The following is a 15,407-nucleotide window of genomic DNA, read 5'->3' as shown; positions in this document are numbered from 1 at the left end:
CAAGAGAAAAATCCAGAAAACCAAGGACTCAGAGAGGCTCACAAGCTACCTGTGACTTGAAATATGCTAACATGGGATTTGGAAGAATCTGGGAGAAAACTGCTAAGCCTTAGTTGGTTTGTTCAATGTTTGCTTTAAAACTCAAGACTTATTCGAAAATGACACATTGTGAGTATAATTCACCTCTTGACAGTAAAGCCACTGCCTTGGGTGATTTCAGCTAATTCATTTTACTTCACAGCTTGGGCACACACAGTCTGATATCACAATTCAGTTGATACTGGGGGGGCAATTTTGACTCAGTCATTTACAACCCTGAGAAACCCCTTGCCTCCTGCACTTGCTGAGACACAGTGACATCTGGAAAGACGGACTGAAGTGCAATCTGTGCTGCCCAGTCTGAGCAGTGCTGCGGGTCACTTGGGGGCAGAAGGCTGCAAACCACTGCAGATGCAGTTCAAAGCATAATCCAAATCTGTGTAAAGCAAAATAGCCAGCTTGGGTTCTTGGACAGCTGCATGAATTCCAGTAGAATTAAAGCCTGGACATTTTAACTACTGTAAATGTCTCCTTGAGCGTTTGAGCTTAGGAATGTTAGTTTGGTCTGAACCGTTTACAACCTGGAGTTGGTTTCACGCATGGATCAGAGCTAAAATTGAGGACATCTCAGTCTGCCCCACCTCACATGCAGGATTTTAACTACAGTAACAATGGGAGGAACAAAACTTTTTTGGGTGGTTGTGCTTCCTTAAGCTACCTTCCCACTGGGGCCACCATATACATCTGCATAGAGACCCATAATTTGAAGTTGCACTGGAAGCATTTTAAGTGGGGTTAAAAACAGTTTGGAAAATATAAACTCTCTTGTTTGTGTTTTGATTTTTTTTCTGGCTGAGCTCCTGTCCAGACACCTGCACACACAGAAGTGGTTTGAACTGCATTTTGCATCATGTCATTTAAATAATTTAGAAATATTGAGAAAAGGGACTGAATATTAAATATTTTAAAGGTCTCTCAAGGGTCCCTGAGAAAGAATTACAGGATCCTGCTTGCAATCAAAGTGGAGCTCACACTTTCTCAAAACTCAGAGCACTTGAGACCAAATGTTTCAGTAACAAAATATTTAAAATAACTGCACTGTTTGCTGAAAATGTGTTTCCTGTTTTCCACAAGTCCAAAAAGAAATGCTATGTTTTCTTGATCTTGTATAATAAAAAGTTTTTTCTGTATTTCCTCTTCTAGATCATTCACATAAAAGAGACTCCGTGCTGTAGAGGTTTCTATAGCAACGGAATAAAATCTTTTACAATAGTAGCTGTACTTTTCCCAGGTATACTCACCAGCTGGTCATAGTTTAGCCTTTGAAATTAAGCTTCTTATCTTTATGTAGCTGCACATCCAGAGTGAGAAACTCTATTTTCCACTTAGCCTACAGTAGTAAATAGTGGTGCCTCAACTCCAATTAGCAACTGGAGAAATGAATATAGGAATTTTAGTGGCAGAGAACACATTACTGTGTCTGAATGCTTCATAAGCTTTGAAGCATGTATCTACATATCCCTTTCCTACCCTCAGTCATTTATCACCCTCATGCCACAAGAGACAGGGAGAAGGCAGAAGCACATGGAGAATGAGTCTTGACAGAATCACACAAAAGGGCAGCGGCAGAGTGGACTGTGAGATGAAGTGTTACAATTATGAGGCTTTTGTGTTGTCTGCATATCATTTTGTTCGACACCAATGAGATGGAAATGACTGTTTCTGTTTAGTTTAATCCCCGCTCCAAACTGTACCCAAGTTAAAATGAACTTTGTTTCTTGCTCCTTCATTTGATGGCTCCTTGAGCCTTGTTTCTGAGTGTTGAGCCTTTCTTTCAGTATTCATTTTAAAGAATCAGAGTAATCCCATCCCAAGCTCTGCTGTCACCACAGCTTGTTTCTGAGCCCTTTCACTTGGTACTTCCTTGGACTCACATCTCCACCCCACGCTGTGCAGGAAGGACAGTGCTGACCATGCTAAGTGTGCTCAATCTCCACCTTCCAACGACTCTGTAAGCAACTACTCTTGCCTAAGATTTTACTCATCAATAAAGCTTCTTTTTCATCTTTTATCTCAAACTGTTATTTTGTCCTGATTCACATAGTATTGCTTCAGGACAAGGAGCATTTCACCTTGCATGTTAACTGCTGCGTACATTTATGCTACAGGAACAGCATAAAACCATAAGAGATCCAGATGTCATTATTTTTGTTTTGGAGAATGAAAGCAAAAAGACAAAATAAAGTACCTGTTCTTTGTCCTTCATCAATTTATTCTGACTTCAAGCTATTAGTTAAACTAAGAATTGTAATCATACAAGAAAACAATCTTTCTGTCGAATTAGTCCTTAAGAGGCAAGAGGCACAACTTCTGCTTGTTCTAAGATGCTGGCGATGTTGGTTTTCCACAAGCCCCACTGCCCAGCACACAGCAAGCAGAGCTGGTCCAGACTTCCTCCCAGAGAGCCCTGACACTACAGTTCCTGAAGAAAGCAACTCCGCTAAGGTCTACCTATGCTGGCCCAGAGAACTTCAACTGACATTTTGTTCCTATTTTAACCGCCTTCTATGTTTAAAAGTACCTTTTCCAAGGTTGCTGATGTAACAATGAGTGGAGGTGGTTTCAAAGCAACCCACTCTCCCATGCAACATATTTGGTCTCTGAGCTGTAAGTCTCCAGGTTAGAGCTTCCCATCCTCAGTCCACAGGCTGAGCTGCAGCTCCTCACTTCCCTGAAAACCACAGCAAAATTGACCACAGCCCCAGGAGGGGCATGATGAATCTGGAAGTATATTGATTTTATCTTACGGGCTCTCACAGCAGATGCTTTCACGTTAACAATTTCACCACAAATATTCACTCTAATGTAACTCTGTTGCTCTTCTGTAATTCAACAGAAGATCAGTCATTCAGCAGACCAGGGCACTGAAGCAACGAGTAAATAAAGGAGATCGGTTCTGCCACTGCTACGTTACGTCTGTTTTATCATGCTGCATGTGCCACCAGGGAGCAAGGTCTACTTTAATTACCACTGCTTCAATTTTAAATAGTTATTAGGGAAAAACGTGAATTATGTTAATTTACTTTGGCAGCATGACAATGGGATCCCTTTCAAGTCTTAGCAGTGGCTTGGGGAGGAAGACAGGATTGGAAGGAAGGCATTTCAACAGATTTCAATTTCAGAGGGAGTGTTGTCATTCAAAATCAAGTATGTGATGGCTTTCAAAATGCTGTTAAGTTGGAAATGAGCTGGGTCCCCTAATGTAGTCTATCAGAATTTCTACACTGATAATCAACAGCCCAGAAATGTTCATAGTCTTCCATTTCAGCAGTTTATAACTGATGCAACTGATGGGAAAGGTTTGTTCTTTGACTTCTGCTTTTCCAAATGCTACCATGAACTTCCAAAATCCTCTGATGGGTTAATGTGGAAAGCACACAGTACCCTAGCCCAGTCATCTGGGAATACCATGGTGAGGTATAACTAAATACACCTAGTGATCAGCCTTTTTTTGAGACTTATGAATTTGATACCCTTCAGGGACTAGATATTGAGCCTAGATGTACTTAAAAGGTGTGACTCCACACCATGGCACTATGTTGTGTTGCAGATCTCTCTTCCCCTCCACTCCATTGTCTCTCTTTAAAGGTCAAGGGAAGTTCTAGATTCAGGTAGTTTTAGGTGACTTCTCTTCAGCTGCAACACTTCCTACCGCATCTCTGCTCCTTGCCCAATGCTAAACACTAATTGTTCCATCTCCATCATACAGAAAACCAAAATAAATCTCAGTTTTGACTTATTTAAACTTCAATGATCTTGGCAATCCACTTTCCAGTTCAGTCTCATGGACAACTGAATCAGCTCAAATGAGGAAATCATGAACAAATTACTGAGGACAAAAACTTGTTAACTGTGTTTCTGTGCCAAATATAATGTACAGAGAGCTGTATGATAACCCATAATTTGCAAGTTAATATCTCTTGAGATTAGAGAGCATTCAGTGCCTTTCTTGAGTGATACAACCAGCATTTATCTAGGCTAAAGAAAAAAAAAAAAAGAGAGAAGTTTCCAGTAAGGAGGTTTCTTATCTTTTGGACTTTGAAAAAATAAAGGAAATCTGAATTTTATTCCCTATAACTTCTCTGAGTTAATGGTTATTTTCAACTAATTCAAACTTACACTGAAACTGCTGGACACTGAGGGAAGGTCAGCCACCAGAAGAACTCACTTGCTTTCTTTTTAATTCCTGACTGGAAATGTGAATACAGGAGGGCCCATGCTAATAGCTGTTCCAGGACACTTTTGTCACAACCCTTGATATAAGACCAGGACACTGACTTCTAGGTCCCCTTTACCTGCAGCACTAGAAACACCTCTGTGTTCATCCAGGGCTCTGACAAAACCCAGGTGAAGCACTGGTGGCTGTAGCGCTTGGGCAGATGGTGTGTATTTTAGTTGTGTGTTCCAAGTTCTTCCCTTAGGGAGAGGAATAGCATGGTGTGAAATCCCCTGAGGGAGGGGGGTTGATCATCCTTCAAGAGGCAACAGAGCCATGCCAGGGAAGACCTGACTGTGCCCTAGAGAAGGTAGTGATGAGGCAACGAGAGATGTGGGTTTAGCAGGGAGGTTGCTGAGAGGGACAGAGATATCAGCTTACAGGTGATAGGAACAACCTTCCTAGGGACCAGAGAAGACTGCATAGAGTTTGCTCCAATCAGAGATACACTGAGCTGGCTGAAATTAAAGCAGAAAGCTTCAGTCCTGCAGAGGGCAAGGACAGAGTGGCTTATAAACCTTTTATTTCTCTTATCTCTTCCCTAACAAGTTTGGAGTTTTCTCTAAACAAAATATTAATGATCATGGTTTGTTTTCTAATAGCACCTGGCTTGTTAAAATTTGTAACCTTTTTGGTCTTTTAGGGACACTCACAGCACAGGGAGGTGCAGGCAGTTCCAGTGAAAGGTACTGGCCAGTTCCTCCCAGATCTGCTAAAAATTCCACTCTTTCAAGCAAATTACACCAGCAATATATACTGAATACTGTCTTCACAACACTCAGCAGGTATTTTCACTTAAGTACCTCAGCAAGGCAAAGCTGGTTACCCTCTCAGCCTCCTGTCTCCCTGGGTGGATGCTGCGGGTGTCTGTGGACACTTCACGGGACGGTACTCCAGCAGCAGGTCTGCATTGCAACGATGGGGTACAGCCTTGCAGAGGTCCAGGCCCACTTGTGCTTAGTGTGCACCAAAATGGGGTGCAGTCCTGCTGCACAGTTGCTGATTTGGCCCACAGACCAAGTCTCTGTCAGCTGGCTGTATTTTAGTATGAGACCTGTTATAGTTTTACACCATATTAAAAAAAAAAAACAAAACAAAAATGTAGCTCTTAAAGATATCCAAAACTTGCAATTTCTGAAGAGCTACTATAACAATTACTTCAAGCCCAAAGTCAGTAAAACATTTCTTCATTTGCTGGTTTGCTTCTTTCTTTCTTTCTAAAACTGTTGCTGTAAGGGCAATGAACATTATTGTTTTCTGTTGGGTTTTTTGTTTCTTCAAGGGAGAAATAGCCAAACACATCAAAAGTATTTCAGAAATGATAACAAAATGTATTTCAGAAAACACATTCACATTTGAAGGCACCACTTTGCAGACAAAATGTTCCCCTGAGATTTCAAAATCAGAGGCTATATAAGTTTGATAACAACAAGCAATCAAAATGCAAGCCACAGGTATGCTTAACATTTTCTGTGTCATTTCTGAGACAGCTTTGAAGACTGCCTATTCTTTTATTTGGATTCCTCGAAATAGCTTCAGGCAGTTGTAAATGTAAATTGAACTCTGACTTCCAAGAAAACTAGTTGAAATCAGTAACTTAAAATATTACTATTGCTTCAAGCAAGGGTGGGTTGCAAGGAAATGTTGTGCCATATATGCTGTGATCATTCTCTACATCTATTGTCTTCTGAAGATTTTTAAAGATTATATTAACCAGAAATACACCCCTGGAAAGCATTTATCTTTTAATAAACACTGCAATGTCTGAGCAGTGTTCATTTTCCCCTTTTTTTTCCTCCTAAGTATCCAGATGCTTTTGTATATATGAGTCCTAGAAATAATTTAATTTCAAAAGTGCCTTTTTTGTGCTCTGACTGCCAGATACCAAGGGAAAACTAGATTACAAACAGACGAAACAGCTGTGTGTACTTAATCCAAGAGCAGCTTTTTTTAGCTTTGAGATTTATGCTAATTTAATAATTTATTTTTAAAACTCATTTAGAAGGTTGGCATCTTAGGTTTGTCAAGTAGCTGTGGTTGCAATATGATATCTTGAAAATATGTCTTGAAAAGAAGAAAAGCAGTTTGAGACACAGAGTTGTACCATAACTGTGCCTGACATTGTTCCACCAAGAGGAACAGTGACCATAAAGGATCTGAACAAGCCTAATGTGGGCAGCCCCCTTAGACTCTTTAATGGCAACAGGAGCTTCTCTGCCCCTGCACATGTTTGTGCCTTCACCCAAATTTGGGGTCCACTGCTGGGGAATGTACATTCAAAAATTCTTGTTGAGACAGCACACAAGACACCTGGTTTAGAATTGTTTTTGTAATATAGAGCCCTGCCAGAGAGGCCATCTGTGGAAATGTCTTCTTCTAGATATCAATACTATCATCTCCTGATCCAAGAACAGGTTTTGCATCACTTTGTGACTGCATTTGATCAGATACATATACATGGTAAATTTCCAACTCACCTCACCACAGAGACATCAAATGTGCTAATGCTGCTCCGAGACTTAATTTAAAGTATAAGAACAATTATTAAAGCTTTCTGAATTGCTCTAGACATTATGACTTGTTTATCCAGAAGTACTAAAAGAAAATTTTCAATGTGATCATTGCAAGGAAACTATAACAGTATTTAATCCTTTTTGTATTTCTTGTACTCCTTAACATTGACAAATCACTTAAACCCTGAAGCCATCATAGCCAACAGCGTGTCTGGAAGACATTACATGCACTCTTTTACAAGGCAAAACTTGGCAAGTCAGAGCACAAACATGCTGAAAATACACAACAGCTTTTTAAAGACAGGGTCCTACATTCTCTTTTGGAAAAAGTTACAGTTATTCTCACCAGTTCAAGTGTCCATTGCTATTTTTGGCACTCACTAGTGACAGCAGCAGAATAAATTCCCCTTCCTCAATTTCCTCAATTCCAGAGCCCAGCATGAGACTCATCTCTTCACTAAGACAATATCCTAATGGATTTGTAAGGTCACTCAAACTCCTCCCAGGGTCTGATCCTTTTGTGAAAGAGCTTCTGAAAGAGAGCAGAGAGTTATTGCTCACATATTGCCACACACACACATTGCACCATGCAGGATCTCTGGTTCATAAAGACACCACAGGGACCGCAGAGATGAGCTGCCCCATTTTTTGTGGCAGTAAATGTGTCAAGTTCTCCTGTCCTCACGCACACAGCACAACCACCTGCTGTACAGAAATGTATCTTGAAAGCTGAGAGATGCTGGAGTAACTAAAGTGAAACACAAGGGTAAATAAAGAGCAACTTTTCCTCCAGGCAAATAAGATGCCAAGAGGAGGAGAGCACCAAGGACAGGGACACAAGAGAATCTCCAGGAGCACAGCTGCCACTGAAGTGCCAAGGGATGGGTTCATTTGTACGGTGTGGTGTGGGACATGTTGACTTTGTTCTCAGCTTTGGGCTTGGGTGTGGGAATGGCCAAGGAAAGCACCTTCTCAGGGGTCTCCCTGTGAGAAGAATAGGTATGAAATGAGCGCAGGGTGAGAGAGAAGCTTTGCCAGTAGAGCCATAGGTTTGGAGCCAGCCAAGTGTGAAAGGTAGAGGATTCTCTTTTCACCCAGTTCTTAGGCACTGCCTTCTTCAGTTGAAAATATTTCCCCCAACAACTCTAAAGGGCTGATCTCCAAGGTCCTATGCCACGTTTCCCCTGTATGCTGTCGTACTCAGATGTAGACTGGGTGGGCAGTGGCACAAAGAGGGTAAGTAAAGCAAGGAAGGCCTTAGATGATAACAGGTAAAGCGGAATTAGCACATAGGGAGTCACATTTCCTGTGCAACAAAACCACCTCACTTCAGCCCTGTATCTCAGTACATTTAGCAGGCTAAGAACCTTCAGCACCACTTTGAGTTTTGATTGGTATCTGAAACACATTCAAAGGATAACACAAATATATTTCATTACCATGGTTTAAATATGGAATTCTGTGCTTCATTCCTAGCTTATAAGTTGTTCAAGAAACTCGCTCTACATTAGTATTTCAATGGTTCATTAAGTTGGAATTGTCTCTCACATAATTATCCTGCCTTCTTGTCAGCCTGCACTTCTAATACTGATGCAAATCCCCCAAAATTAAATAGAAGCTGGAGCAACATTTAATGAATTTTTTTTTTTCTGCAGATATGAATGTAATAAACTACTCACTGGCAATAAATATGGTTTCAAGGGCTTTATCATACAGTTTTGACAAGGCATGTGATTTCAAAGACTAACTTTCCAAGTAGTTCAGCTGACAACTATTTGATCAGAGGAGGGAGGAAGGAGATTCCCTCTTGGATAGGGAGACACATAGCTGTGGGCAGAGCTCCTCCTAGGAAGCTGGCACTCTAATTGCAGACTTTTTAGGGTAGCAGATCTCTGCAGGCCTGCGATTTGTCTAGGGCTGATAAGCTTCAGCCTTCACTGCAGTCATGAGAGAATCAAAGGGATTATTCACTGATTCAAGAAGCATCTGTCTAATAGCAACTTATTAACAAAAATAAATCTCTTTTATAAGGCAAACACTAGTCCTTGACTACTTAATCATCTGTGAATAACCTTGCTTGCTCTTCAGGACATACACCAGAAGAATGAGATACGCTACTGGTGTAAATGGCTAATGCATGCTTGAGGCAAAAAGTATTTATTAAGCATAGAAAATACTATTTTTTCTTTACATGTTAAAAATTGAGAGGTGATAGAGGTGAGAAGGGTTCTGTAGCAGTTATACTACTGCTAAAGAGGGTTGTATTTCCCTTTAAACATTCATAAATAATTACACAGTGTCAGAGGCAGGAATTTATGGTTTTATTCATTTACATGTACTTGTATTTCAGCAACCCATGGGGCCTGGACCACAGACCAAGAGCATTTAATACCCCACAAGTCTGTACGCAGAAGTATGTCTGTGAAGAAAAGATATTTCAGAAACAATGAAAGGAGATTTTAACATTCAAAGGACAGAAAAGCTAAGGAAGTTGTAGAAGATATAATAAGGATGAAGATATAAGTCACTTTTCACACAAGTCTTGATATTAGTATTAGGACAAATGTCCAACATTGATAGTAAAGACAAAGTGACCATGAGAGAACATCCCAATTCTAGATCCTCAAAGGCTTTGTGGAGGAAGGTTCTTGTTTCTGCACATATAAAACCCATATCTGACCCAGGCACCTTCCCTAAGATAGGCCTGCAGACAATAAAACCTCAGAGTCTCATCCCTGCCCAGGAAACCACACAGTCTCCTAGTAGCCATCACAAAATACGAGGCAAAACCAAAGAGTGGTTGAAGCGGAAGAGATCTATAAAAACTGAGCCAAACATGGATGAAGGCAGGAAAGTTTCAGGGCTAATGCTACCCAAAAGTCACAGAGGGATATCCAGTTCTTCTTGAAGTTTGGCTGCGAGAGAAGGGATGCAATGCTGTCGTGCTCCATGCCTTCGGGAAGTCCTGCCAGGAACAGCTCAGCTGAAAAGGACCAACAGAAGTGGAAAATGAATGGCTAATACTGGGCAGCAGCCTTTCACAGCAGATGCTGCTCTCAAACGTATCAACTCATCTGTACAACAGGTTCAGCAAATAACGGTCTCCGGAGGTTGCATCCTGCAGCAGTATCTGCTTGCTAGCTCATGCTGGCCTGAAACTTCATTGTGGTGAAATAACTTCTCCCTCAAACCACCAGGACATCTTGAACAACAGCAGTCATCACTTCTTCACAAGCCAAGGAGGGCAACAGCTCACCAAAAAGGGTCTGGGCTAGGGGAAATGCTCAAGATTTTGGCTGGGATGTCATCGCCTTTGGGAAAATGGCTTGGATGGAAGGGTCACACAGCCCATGATTTGACTGTAGTCAGAGGCTGAAAAGGTTTCAAGAGGCAAAGCAGAGTCCCAGTTTTTCTACGCAGTGTCCTTTTTCTCTGCCACTGCTTTGTGGGTACAAGTAGGGGAGAACCTGAGCATACACATCATACAACACAGAAACCAAAGCTCAGTTAAAGGATTTGCCTGGCACCAGGGCAAATTTCCAGGGCAAATTTGCTGGTGCACCAGCTTCTGTAGCACAAAAAATATTTTCCAGATGAACTTGAACTGGCATAAGATCTTCCTCTAATATATGCATTCCTTTTCTGTGTGTGATGTGAAGATGTATCCTTTGAAGCCCCAACAGTTCTTGCAGTTTTTCAAACTGTTTCATGTCAAAGCTCAAGAAATATTTAAAAGCTTCCAGCTGCTCTAGCTTCTGAAGAAGAAAGCCTAATTAAATCTCATCGGGGCTCTCACTCATTCTTCTTATGTTGCCATAACTCCAGTCCTTGGAGGACAAGGGTGAGAATGGGGAGAGTTAGTATCACAGAAACTCAGAGATGTCTGATGTTTTGGTCTTTTCAAAAATTTCAGAAATATTATAATCATCAAAAATATTACAACATAGAGTAGATTTTCTACAGAGCTTACACAAATTTCTCCTCCCTTTTCATAAAGTCTCTGATGTTGCTCTCTCACAGGGAATTCATAAATCTAAGTTATCAACAATTTTTTGTCACCATTTAGAAATCTGCAGTCACTATATAATCACACAGAAGTATCCAAGACCTCCAGCAATAGCTTTTCCTTCAGTATGTGATGATTATGATAAATATTTAATGCCATTTGACAAATAATCTCAACACCTTTTTTCAATTGAGGCACATTGGCCAATTCATTGCCTTAGATAAGTAAAATGGTAATTTTCCTTGAAATTTCAGTGAATTTTATAGGTACAGGAAAATTGCACATACAATTTGCAACAAGAGGTTGAAGCTATGACTGGGATCAAACCAGCTTAAAGTTGGACCACAGTAGATGTCAGCACCCAACAATAGTTCTATATATCCATGCATAATACACACACACACACACACACACGGAACTGGAAGTTGTCAAAACTAAAAAGATAATCTGGATCAGATCAAATCATTGATTTATGTTCTGCTCAGAATTGCTCTTTAATAATTCTATATTTCCTCCACCTGAATAAATGGGACTATTCTGGATTCCCATGTACTTACTCAGGAGCCAAAAGGTGAAATTATTTTATCTGTATTGACTTTCCAGGGACAATAAATTCTTAAACTCTGTCTTATTACAGGAGATAGCATTTTTGGTTAACAGGAGCCGTATAACAAACACATAGTGATGAAACAGAAGCAGACAACTAACTCTAAATTAAAAGCATTGAGGATTAAATTCTTGGCATGGCCTGAATAGTGGATTATTTGCAGCTCTAGTAAGAAAGTACCGGCAAAAGCCCTTGTGAATATAATTGCTAAATCTTGGTTTGATAATCAAATATTCTGTAAAAATTTTCTTAGAAGTAAAAATATTTTTTAAAACACAAAACCTTTTGTATCTGTAAAAGTACTGCTTCAAAGTCTGACAGTTTCATGAGTTAAACTATTAAGGTGCATTTATATACTATATGCAATACAAGAGAATAATTTTATGACATGTTTGGACAGAGTAAAACAATTATTAAAGTGGAAAGAATGCCTGAACTGGTTCACAGTAATAAAAGATGCCAGGAGCCTTGAAACCACCTTAGAAGCCCAGCTAATTCTCCCAAAAGTCTGTTTGGTTCGGAAATTAGGTTGGTCTGCTGTATGGTCTAATTTACTAGTAAACAACATTTTATGTCAAATGTTTTTGGTATTTTTTCCACAACCTTAAAAAAATTATGTAGGTGTCCTTAGGCTCGGCTATGGTGCAATTTGCGTCAAGGTGTTGTATGCCTAGGCTTGGCACATGAACATACATTCAAAAAACAATTTGTGTATATTGCTTTTGTTTTGAAACTCTCAAGCCCAACATATTTGTCTCAAGTGAAATTCTAAGATCAAGAAGTACCTTTGCTCTGTTTTTACCAAGGAAGACTCAGAATTGCAGTGATTAAAGACTATCATAATGGGCACACAGGGTTTAATTAAAATTCCATGTACATCTTCATCCCTGCACATTGGATTTAATAACTTTCATATTCTATGTACAAGTTGTGCATTCATGTGGGGCAGCCAAATGTTATCCCCAGTTTCAGGAAATGAGCTGAATTGCAGAGCTGCAATCTAACTTCCAAATGGTCATCTATGGGCAGGTTACCATATGCAGAACTCTTTCTGCTACTTGAACTAATGGAGAGTCTGATGAGACTAGAGGTGTAGCCTCTCAGAGGGATAGATACTAAGCCAGGTCACAGCTCAAATAGCTGCAGACTGGGAACCTCAGGTTTCATTCCAGCTGTGGGAGAGGACAGCTCAAGTGGGAAGAGATTCTTCCACTTGTTCTTCTAAAGTCCATCTCTTGCCAGCTGACCCTCTCCAGACTTCTTGAAAACTTTTATTCTCTCCATATGCTATTCCGTCTGAGACTAACATCTACAGCCCAAACCATTTCAGTTTTGTGAGGTTTAAGCAAGTGAAAACAGGGTCTGTGTAATGGGAAATTCTCAGTGACATTAACACTGAACAGTAGCACCAGCCTCTTACAACTTAATGTGGAGACAGACTGCAAATACCTACACTGGACCTCTAAGCACATCCAATATAAGATAAGTCTTCCCAGAAGCCAGAGCCAAACTAAGTATCTGTGCTCCTAACGAAAGTGCTGTGTCTTTTCTACTGCCAAACGCAACGTCACTTATTAAACATCACACAAGAGTTACTATATCTATTGTCATAAACATACAATCTTAAATACTTTTATAAAACATTCACAAACAAGCACTTCAGTCACTTCAGTGATTATGGGGAACGGAGTTCTCTGCCAGCAGTTTTTCGGTCACACAGTCCACACAAAATATCTTATTTCTGACTGTTTTAATTCTAGTACACATGAAAGTAATTGAATTTGGGATTTTTCCAATGCAGAGGGAGTAAAAAGATGAACCAGAATGACTGTCACCAAATCCCTCCAGATCAAATCATATTGGTATTTGCAAGTTAATTTATTCTCTTTGTGTTATCTTTCCTTTTCATCCCTCTTTGCGCTTGCTTCCAACTGGAATTTAAAGTAGAGAAACTTATTTTTTAAAAGCTCTTGTAAGACATCCATTTTGCAGGCTCAGAGGAGTCAGAGAGTTTGAGTTAGGCTAAGATAAGCACTCAGAAGAATTAATGCTTATCAGAACCAAACTTTCTGAGGTTTTTCATGTTATAAACAAGCATCTTAACTGCAATCAGAGATGTAAGAGAGCGGGGCTGGTCTTCAGACTAAGTGCTTCAGCCATCATGCTTCTATTTCTAACTCTAACAAAGTCCACCCAGCTGACCTTTGGCCAGTTATTTAGCTTCCCTCCAGTAGTTCGCTGTGTGTGAAACGGAGATAGAAATTCTTCCTTTTCCTTAGAATATTGGTCTCTGCTCCCTGTTCCTAATGCAGCCAGTATAGGGACAGCAGTTAACAGCTTAATATGGAGAACTCCCTAATTCTGTTGGGCCCCAAGACATTGCTTGAACATTAAAAATATAATTAGTTAGTAATGCTGGATATTGCAAACCCATTCCCTTCCTTGGGAATTTCCTTCTTTTCCTTCCCAAGTTTGTTTACAAAATACTTTTAATTGACAAAACTTACGTAATTAAGCCATTCAGTAGAGACTTTGGACAGAAGTATTTAATTAGAAAGCTTTGGTGGGAATAAATCATTGACAATTTTGAGCACTGATGTTTTGAAAAGGAAACACCAAATATGCTAAGGAAAATGGTACTAGATTGTATAATATATTTTCCATTAACCTGATCATTTCATACATGCAAGCTCATATGTAAATAAAAGTGGTGGATGCCAAAAATTTAGAGAAGTCCAATGACTGGCCTGAATGTCTGACTGCTGAGAACATCAATTAGAAGACGTCTGTACTGAATTTGCTTCACTCAATGGATTACTACCAAGGTTTACTGAAACTTTTTTGTTCTAAAGATTCCAAGTGCTTTGGAAACCAACGCAAAGGAACTACCAACTTAAACTAAATTGATGTGATTGTGTAACCTCATGTAAGTGTTCCTGCTCCAGCAGGGGGATTGGACTAGATGATCTTTCGAGGTCCCTTCCAATCCCTAACATTATGTGATTCTGTGATCTTACAGCAAGTTTTCACACTGCCTCTTGATTTGATACATGTTCCAATACTCATTAGAGGAGAGATTGATATTAAGTTCTTTAAGACTGATGTAGCAATGATGGGAGCAGCTGTTGTTCCAATATGTGTATTCAGGATTTGGTGTAGGGTTACCATGAAGTAAAGTCATTAATTTCAGCTCCTAACACCTGTTTTATACTGTATCCAGGTCAATCATCTAGACAGGATATGTATCCATTCAAAAATGCATACCTAGAAAAATCAAGTCAATACAGATCTTCAGAGACATGTTTGTTTTGAAGCCAAGACCTTAAAAACCCCAAACTAATCAGAAAAAAACCCCTCTCCAATCTAAACCAAACCAACAACAAACACACACACACACACAAAAAAACCAATAAAACAAAAAAACACAATTAAAAAAATAAAAAAAACCCCAGCTCATTACCAGTTACTTGCATCAAGTTGAATTTCTGTATTAACTGCGGTGCATTTTCCACTTAGAGGTAATGAAGCAGGTTGATGTCACTGGAATAAAGAAAAAAAGCATGTTGCCAGAGACCTATAATTTATTGCCAGCTTTTTTGCATGGCAATGGAAAGCTCTGTTGGTGGTTGAAAGCAATATGCACATCATGTGGGAGCTGACAAAATTACCCAAATAAAAACAAGAAAACAAGAATTTAAACAGAAGTTTTACTTAACATCAAATTTCCTCTCATTTTTAGGTTTTCATTCCCAAAGAATTTTAAAGAGAGGTTTTGTTTTAACAGACTGGGCAGCTTCAATGAGCAACAGAGAGAGAGTGCTATGTTATGTCCTACCACACAGCATTGTAGTTGGCAAATTTTCATGGGACAAGTGCAATTAGGAATTAACCCCTCTTACTCCCAAGTGGGCGCAAACCCCATCTTGTCACCAGACTTCATCCAGAGTACTTTGTACCTTCTGGAGA

General features: G+C 39.8%; 1 long non-coding RNA gene across 1 annotated transcript; it reads right to left on the bottom strand.

The window, feature by feature from the left end:
* Window positions 1-9,135: 9,135 nt before the first annotated feature.
* On the bottom strand, window positions 9,136-14,989 carry LOC139827583 (uncharacterized). Its single transcript, XR_011738385.1, has 2 exons — window positions 14,902-14,989; window positions 9,136-10,655 (listed from the first exon to the last, which is right to left on the bottom strand). It is a non-coding gene; the product is annotated as an uncharacterized lncRNA (long non-coding RNA).
* Window positions 14,990-15,407: the final 418 nt, after the last annotated feature.

The sequence above is a fragment of the Patagioenas fasciata genome, chromosome 3 (assembly GCF_037038585.1).
Source record: "Patagioenas fasciata isolate bPatFas1 chromosome 3, bPatFas1.hap1, whole genome shotgun sequence".
Classification (NCBI taxonomy): Eukaryota; Metazoa; Chordata; class Aves; order Columbiformes; family Columbidae; genus Patagioenas; species Patagioenas fasciata.
The sequence above is the reverse complement of the archived record's forward strand: the minus strand, read 5'-3'. Positions and strand labels throughout refer to the sequence as shown.